Here is a 9,125-nt window from a genome sequence, read left to right as displayed (position 1 = left end):
ATTACTAAATTAATTTGCAAAATAATTATTTTCTGATTAGATCCTTACATATTTTCTTTCCAGAAATTTTGAACCTGTCCTTGAAACAGCTTTAACCCAAATTATCATCTTTACTGGTAGAATTTCTAAGACTCTTTCGGGTCAATAGAAGAGACAGTTGAGAGCCAATGGGCCTACTGAGTGTATCTGACCCTTCACCAAACAAACATTCATTCATGCATCAGGTGGAAATTGTCAGCTTTGTTCAGTGACCATTGAAAAGAACATTTTATGTTGGGTGATGGGAAATATGTTGAACTTGCCTCTATTAGAGTTAAGATTGTGGAAAATGAAATAAGTCAATTTTTAAAATACCAGTCATGGAATCTTAGTTATTTATAGTGTCATATTAAAAGATAAGGTTTTAAGGCATTTGTCTGATGTCTTTTGGCAACTTATGGTCAAGCCAACTTTCTAGTGTATCTGAAATATTACATATGACATTATCTATGATTACCCCAGGTGAAACAACCAAGAACTTTAAGGAAATTCACAGAAAAGTTTTTGTAACTTATTCAAACAACATAATAAGTGGAAAGCAGAGATGAAAAGAAAATTTCTGCCTAGCGCTGTGTTATTTTTATTATACAGTGAGGACTTCCTTTTTTGATCTGGGAGAGGAGAAGCTTTATTCCTTCTCACAATCACACTATGATCAATTTTTCCAACTTGAGGAATATGATCCCTCAATTCTAAATTCTACCAGGTCATTGGTATGGGATAGGAAAAAAAAAAATGAAGATTTTATAATTAGCCCATAGTAGATTCTCATCTCAGGTCACAGCTTTCTATATTTAAATTAATGATATTGTTAAAGTATACAAAGCTTTAAAAAAAAAAAAAAAAAAAAAAAAAAAAGAACCCTGAAGCATTTCAATATCAAAGGAACTCTGTGGAGTCCAAATGCCAAACGAAAGCAGATTTTAGAGAAGATGAAACAAGTATGAGAACGTGCTGTTCTCTTCTTAATTCTCTGCTGTAAATTAGTGAAGCAACCTCTCACAGCAGGTGCTCTGATTGAGTCCCATCTAGGTTTCCTTGAGGAGTTTTGAAGCCGTAGATTCTTCCATTCATTCCTTATCGCCACTGGCATCATCTCTTTACAAAATAGTCAGCCAGGAGTACTTGTCTTGGAGGCTTCACAGCTCTGCACACAGCTTGCCTTTTCCTCCTTTCGATTGCTCTCACAACCCAGATACTCCTTCAGGCTTACCCTCCTAAGTCTCCTTCTCTCTCTAGCGCCCTCATTCCCACTCCCACTCCCAGCTAGCAACTTGGAGAGCAATCTCATCAACCTTCTTCAGGACTTAAAAGAGTGAATTCACAATAATGCAGGCCTGGGAAGAATGGCAGTTGATAAAGAATATATTCTGTGTCAGAAATGGAAAGGTGCCCACTTTGTGGACCCAAAATGCTTACCCTTGTGCTACCTTTGTAAAAAGAAACATGAAGAAAAGCTGCAATGCATTCAAGTGAATGGAGAGACTGAAGAGAATGAATAAAAGTATCTTATTTAAATTATAATTGTAATGGCAAAAAAAGGTTCATATAGAATTACTGGAATAAAAATCAGCATTTTCTATCTGACTTTACAATAAATATCATAAAGTACTCCAAAGACATGTTATTCCAGGAGAATTTGTAATTTTCTTCATAGATTCAGAAGCTCTTTTCAGCTCAGTAATTATGTTTAAGTATTCTGAAAAGAATACCAGATGCTAAATCAGAAGCCCTGTATTCTTCTCTAACTAATTCAGCAAACTTCAGCAAGTCACTTATTTCTGGGGGCCCCTGCACCTTATTTATAAATTGGGATAGTTATGTTTGATCCCCTAGATTGTTTTAACAACAAAATGCTGTTTCCATCGCTCTATTGTTCAAATGTTTGCATCTCTTTACTGATTTTTTTTCTTCTCTTAGACCTTCTTCCTTGTAACTATAGATTTTAACTTATCATAATAATAAAAAGCTGGGGTCATTTTATCACTATCGTATTTTCCATTTCCAACCACAAAGTTATTAATTTATATATAGTAAACGTCAAATAATAAATGCAACAAGAATCAAAAAATTTGACTCACTCTGCTGCCCAAAGGGACAAGGTTATTTCTAGGGAGTGGCAGGCCCAGAGTAAACAGAGTGTATAACAATTTTACCTCTTAATTATGGTAATCATATTATTTAGCTAGCGACATTGAACAAACTACTTGATATTTTCATTAATGATCTTGTTTAATGTACACAGTGATCCTAGCATTCTATACAGGATCACTGTGTACATTAAACAAGCTAATTAATGAATAGCGCATAACACATGTGTAACTCTCAATTTTGTGAAAGGGTTGATGTTTTTCTCACTTTCCATCTGACTCTTTCATAACAGCTTTAAGAATTTCACTAAGTTCAGTAAGGTCAAAATGGTTTTAATAACACAGGCTTAAAGCCAAGTGGTGACAGGATATAGAAGGCAGTATAATTAGATTTTTTTCCCCTGTTGAATAACTGGGCCCAAGGTGATGGCATTCATGCTTCTATTCATAAGTTTCATCTTCTTCCAAAACTCAGTCACAGCTTCGCCTCACTCCTCAATCCTCCAGTGGCTCTTCCTTCATCCCTAATAGCTAATTACCTTGCTTCCAATTTACTGAAACAAAGAGAATCAGAAAAGCATTTCTACAAACCCCCACTACCACATCTACCCACCTGTCTGTGCCCAGATCCTCTGTCTTACAGTTACTGAGAATGAATGAGTCATGCTTCTATCAAAGGCTGATACATCCACTTCTGCATTAGACTCCCACTCTTCTTCCCTATGGAAGGACATTATGGCAATATGAAGGGGAAATCGTGGGACCCCAAAATACCAAGCTAAGGGAAAAGTCAAACTGGGAACTGCTCTGGACAAACCTGCCTTCCATTCTATTCAAAGTCATCCCTCTGCTCATTGAGATAGATGCATATTCTGATTGCCTCCTTTGGAAAGGCTTATCAGAAACTCAAAGAATTCATACATTTGTCTCTTACCTACCTGTGACCTGGACACTCCCTCCCTGCTTCAAGTTGTCCCTGCCTTTCTGGATGGAACCAATGTACTTCTTACATATATTGATTGATGTCGCACGTCTCCCTAAAATGTATAAAACCAAGCTGTGACCCAACCACCTTGGGCACATGTCTGCAGGACCTCCTGAGGCTGTGTCGTGGGTGCGTGCCCTTAACTTTGGCAAATAAACCTCCTGAAAATGATCGAGACTTGTCTAGTCATTTTTCTCAATTGGCAGCCGCAACTCACCCCCTCTTGCATCCTTTACCCACTCTGTCCTAGAGCATTTCCATGAGCATATAAACAAGTCGCAATTTCCTTCATCTTTAAAAACTTACAGTAACTCTCTTGATCTCACATCTCCATCCAGCTACCTACAGTTTTCTGATCTCTTTATAACAAAATCCCCTCCAAGAGTTATCTATAATCATTGTCACTAGTTCTTCTCACCATTTGCTCTTTAGGCCACCCCACAGGTTTTTGCCCTCATTACTCTGCTGAAACTACTTATCAAGGTCACCAAGAATCCCCAGATTTTACATTCAGTGGTCTGTTCTCAGCAGTCCTGACTTCATTTGACCTCTCATTCAAGTTTGATTTGTTATTGATCATCTGCTGTTTGGATACACTTTCTCTATGTGACTTTCAGCTCAGGTTTTCTTTCTCATTAGCTGCCCACTTTCTCCCCATGCTCCAGACACTTAAACATGGGGAGAGCCCCAAAGCTCACTCGTTTTGCTTATTCTCCTTTCTGTCTACACTTATTCTTTTGGAGAATCTCAATAAATTGCATGTCTTTAAAATGATAGCTGGGTGGTTGATTGTCAAATTCATAGAACCCAGAAATATTTCCTTGACTTCAATTATCTATTTATCATCTCTTCATTTTGGTCTCTAGTAGGCATTTCAAATTTAATATATACAAAAACCAATGTCGTGATCTTCATCCTCCAAGTTCTTTCTCCATTTGTCTTTCTCACCTCAGGTAAATGGCAATGCTGTCAATAAACCTACTCAAGCCAAAGATGCTGAAGTCACCATTGACACCTTGCTTCCTCTCACACCTCATAATCTGTCAGGAAATCCTGTGGTCTCATCCTTCAGAATATACTCCGAATCTAACCACTTCTCATCTGCACTGCCCCCACTCAGCTAATCCATAATCATCTCTCACTAGGATTTCTGCAATAGCCTCTTTATTGGCAGTGTCATCACTTTTGTTCTTGCTTCTCTCCCATAATTCCTTTTAAAATGGACACAATACTATGCCATTCTTTGTTGAAAATCCTCCAATAGCTTCCCACCCCACTGTGAGTAGGTGAGTAGAAGCTAAATTCCTTGCAATGATCTCCAAGTCCCCACTTGCTTTGGGGCCTTGTTGTTCATGGACCTTATCCCTTACCCATCCCCTGCTCACCTTCTCTGTCCTTGTTGCTGTATGTAACATGCTGTGTTCTTGCTGTCAAATGCTAGCATGTTGTCATCCCAGGGCTCCTTCCTCCTGGCTCTATCCCTTACCTCTTTTAGTCCTTTCTTTAAATGTCACCTTTGCAGTAAGACCTTCCCACTTTTCAGAAAATATCAGCACTTTCCAGTCTACTTTAGATTTCACTCCCCCAACACACATGCATCTAAACATGCATCCCTCTCCCCGCTTGATGTCTCATCATAGCACTTCTTAACACCTGCTCGATTAAAACTTTATTTGTGTATTTCTTCATCTATCCCTCTGTACTACAATACAACATAGAATTTCATCTGTTGTTCTGTGCTGCACCCTTAATGTCTAGTATAGTTCCTCACATACAGTAGCCTCTCAATAAATACTTTTAGTGTAAATTGACCATTTTAAGGATATTGTCCTTATATTACATTTTCTTGCATTCCTTACAATAGCTTACATGCTCTTTCCAAGAACTGAGTATTATTAATAAATAACCAAGACTCCAGATTCTTCTGGCTTTCTGAAGAAAATTTCCTACTCTCATAAATGCTCAAGTATAAGGAGACATAGGTTATCATGCCCAGTCACTGTTTGGAAAATGTTTTAAAATCCTCAACTAAGAAAGAGTAGAGATGTTACTTTTGGCCAACGATCACTTGGTTGGTTGGTCTGCTCAGTTCTTGATGTTCCTGCTCCTTTTATGGCATGTCTGTGTGAATTCTCCCATGCAGCTGTCTTTGCTTTCATCTTCCTACAGATTGTACTGAAAGATAGTTTTCAAGGTTGACTGAACAGAACTCCGAGGGCACCTGTAAAGCCTTTTGCAGCCTAATCATATTTTTTATTCCATGTCCCCTTTTTCCTCCAATCTGACAATATGATAAATCATCCTCTGGCATGAGGGGCTCCCTGTCCCATGCCCATCACTTTCCCCAAACCCACACATGTAATATCACATTCTCCAGGAAACCTCTGTTACCCCTCCCTGTCTCCTAATACTCTGCCTCCCTCTGCTCTACAGTCTCCCTGTTGGTGTGTGAGGGTCTTTGAGTGAGTCTTCAATCTTTTCTTTCTTCATTATTGTGGACTAGTTGTAGTGAGGTGTGAGGTATTCAGTTAGTTTGTTTGTTTAGACCTTAATAAAGTGATAAATCTTAATTTGAAGTCCTCTGCCTATTCCTGCTTCTGAACATTTGCAATGCCAGGAATCATAGGTCACATTCTCATATTATTTTCTACAATATGTGTAGGCTCTTTGAAGACAGAAACCATGGCTAACATTCATGTGTCTTCTTCAGGGTCTGAAAACATCAGACCGTGCACATTGTTGGGACTCAGTAACTAGTAGTTTAAGAAGTTTATTGATTTATCATAACTTTATTGCCACACCCAATTTATAGAATAGATGATAAATATTATGGATTTGATATGACTGAAAAGCAATTACCACTGTAACCTTTATTTTCCTAAGAATATATACTGCTCTGGGTCTCTACAGTTAGCCCAAGGCTGCTGAAAAGCTCCAGAGTTATCTGGGATCCAGAGCTATTCATAAGCCATTGAACACCAGAGCCAAGGCCATAGTGATAGTTGTAACTACCTGAATATCCATAATCGTTTTGTTCTGTTTTGTTTTGTTGTCTTGAAAAGAGAAATGAATGTGATAGCATCTCTACAGTCTGCTCATTCAAACTCTGTAAGATCGCTTTCACCCACAGTTGTTCCTTTGGGCACAGCTTGATCTCTGTATGCCTGTACTAGCAGGTCTCCATTAATCATGGGTCAGAGGCTGAGTGTGGCCCTCAAATTTGTGCCAGAAGCTCCCTGCTGCTAAGATTGTCCCCTGGGAAGAGAAAGTAAAGGAGTGTATTTGGTACCCAGAATGCCCCTTTGGTTGGAAAGCGTGCACTTGAGGCAGGTTTGAAATTAACCCCTCTAGCTAACCATGAAATATAGCCGATATCCTGAGCGTTCCCTCTGTCAGTCTCAGTCATTTTCACAATACATATTAGTTATTGTTTAGCCATTTTACTAATGAGAAAACTGAGACTCAAGAGAAAAATTCACCCACTCTAGGAAAACCAGCAAATGGGGGAGCTTTGTCCTAGCCCAAGTCTCTTAGACAATTAATTTGCTGGGTTTCCACTATTCTAACTCTCACTTCTGTGCATCACAGAGAAACCCTTTATGAATGATAGTCTTTAGAAAAACGTTTTTGTTTCTCAAGACAACCACTACCTGCACAAGATTTAAAATTAAGGAAACCAGTCTCTTCCACTTTCAAACTCTAACCGCAAATGATGCAAAGGTCAAGGGCGTATTTGGAGCCTCTGCCTTCCTCTGTACCTTGTTGGTGGTGCTGCTGTCTGCTCATGCTCATGGTTGTCCTCAGAAATCTAAGAATTTTTAAATTTTCTTTCATCAAAATTCTTCCTTAAAAAATCATGCTTATGTATCCCTAATTATTAAGGAGAATTCACAAAAAAACTATTCTCACTCCCTATGAAGTCAGGAGGTAGGTTTTTGTTTTCTTTGTTCTTTTTTGTTTCTTTTGCTTTATTTTGTTTGTTGTTATGGTTTAAGGCCCTCCAGCATTGGCTTCCATCAAAATCCTTGCTGGACTTCCTCTGTTGCTTTGCCTGAGTAATACATGCTTGTAGCAATTGAATAGTCTTCTAAGAAGATTAAACAAACAAACAAACAAACAAACAGCCAGTTGCTGTGGCTCAGGCCTGTAATACCTGCACTCTGGGAGGCCGAGACGGGTGAATCACAAGGTCAAGAGAGTGAGACCATCCTGGCCAGCATGGTGAAACCCGGTCTCTACTAAAAATACAAAAATTAGCCGGGCATGGTGGTGCGTGCCGGTAGTCCCAGTTACTCAGGAGGCTGAGGCAGGAGAATGATGTGAACCCAGGAGGTGGAGCTTGCAGTGAGCAGAGATCGCGCCACTGCACTCCAGCCTGGGTGACAGAGCGAGACTCCGTCTCAAAAAAAAAAAAAAAGAAGTCAGTTTGCTAGGGTAAAAAGATAATTTATCCTGGTGGCAATAGCTGCTAAAGATTTTAAATACAGACATAAAATTGTTCAACCTTTTTTTTTTTTTTGGAATGATAAGAATATCTGGAATAATGGATTGGAATGGGGAAAGAAGAAAATGGTTGTTATTATGCCTGATGTCATCTTAATTTAGTTTTTTCTCCCACTGACATATTTTATTTTTATCCTTCAGGCTCAGAGATTTTATTCCTGGAGTTTTCTTTTGCTGGAGAAAGGGTACCCAAACTGTATTTAATATAGGATATTAAATGTGATGATTTTCAAGGAATTTTGGAAAATTTTCTCAGTGATTTGGAAGACTGCTGCATGATTTTCTCCAAAATTAAGAAATAAAATGACAGCCATTGCATTTCTTAAGCCAGGGGAAAGCATACTGCAATATATGGAACACAGGTTTTATAAATAAAGTTTTATTGAAACATAGCCTTGTCTACTTGTCTGTGGCTGCTTTCATGATACAATGGCAACGTTGTTGCAAGAGAAACCATAGGGCCTGTGAGATATAAAATATGTATATACTATCTGGCCTTTACAGAAAATGTATATCAACCTCTGGCTTCAGCGATTTTTTTTATGTTAGTGTTATTTTCCATTTTTGTAAGCATTTTAAATTTGGGGAGATATTTGAACAACTCAAAAGAAAAATTTTCAATAGTATTTATTTAGGGCGACCAGATTCTGGGTCAGGTTTTGGCCCACCAAAAAAAGAGATTAAACTCCAAGGAAATAAACATGGAGCATAAACAAATCATATTCCTTCTAAAATAGATTTTCTACCAATTGTACAACTGCAGTTAAAACTCTATTATATTACAAGAAGGCAGGTGTACAGAAGGAGGAATCATTTTCTTAAGGACATACTTCTCTGGCTCAAAGTATCTGTCGTCCCCAGAGGTTTACTGCATTACATTTTACTATCAAGAGCTCTTAAGAACTGAAATGGAAATTTGAAGAAAGAAGGTGTATAGAAGGCCTCTCAAATAGTAAAAGTAACAGAGCACTGCACATGTACATGCAGATACGTGCATGTGCAAACACATACACACATGTAAACAGAAGAGCATTTTAAACAGACAAAGCAAGGAACAAAGATAAAAATAATTTGTTTGACCTACTGTGTAACTTAATGCTGTATTTTTTTTTGTTGTTGTTGTTAGAAAAAGCCAAGTTTGTCTCTTAGAATATCCAACCTCATAATAAACTTCTGAGAATTCTTTACTTAGACACTGGGGCACCCTTCTTTGTTAAAAGTGTGTAAAGGATTGTGTCAGTACATGGGACACAGAAGAATGTAGGCCCCAAAAAGTGGACTTAAAGAAGGTGCTCATGTGCCCTGGGCTACCGGTTTAGGTCAGGGAGATAATAGTGCAGTAGAAAATCAGCAGAGCTGTGACATTACATCTGAGATTGAACAAAGACAAAAACCATTTCTATTATTGAGAGTTACTAACATTACCTTCCATTTGCTGAATGCTTACTGTGTCTCACACACACTGCTAAGCAATCTCTATTAAACCTTTCAAAGATGGTAAAACATAA

This window comes from Theropithecus gelada, chromosome 8 (assembly GCF_003255815.1).
Source record: "Theropithecus gelada isolate Dixy chromosome 8, Tgel_1.0, whole genome shotgun sequence".
Taxonomy (NCBI): Eukaryota; Metazoa; Chordata; class Mammalia; order Primates; family Cercopithecidae; genus Theropithecus; species Theropithecus gelada.
The sequence above is the reverse complement of the archived record's forward strand: the minus strand, read 5'-3'. Positions refer to the sequence as shown.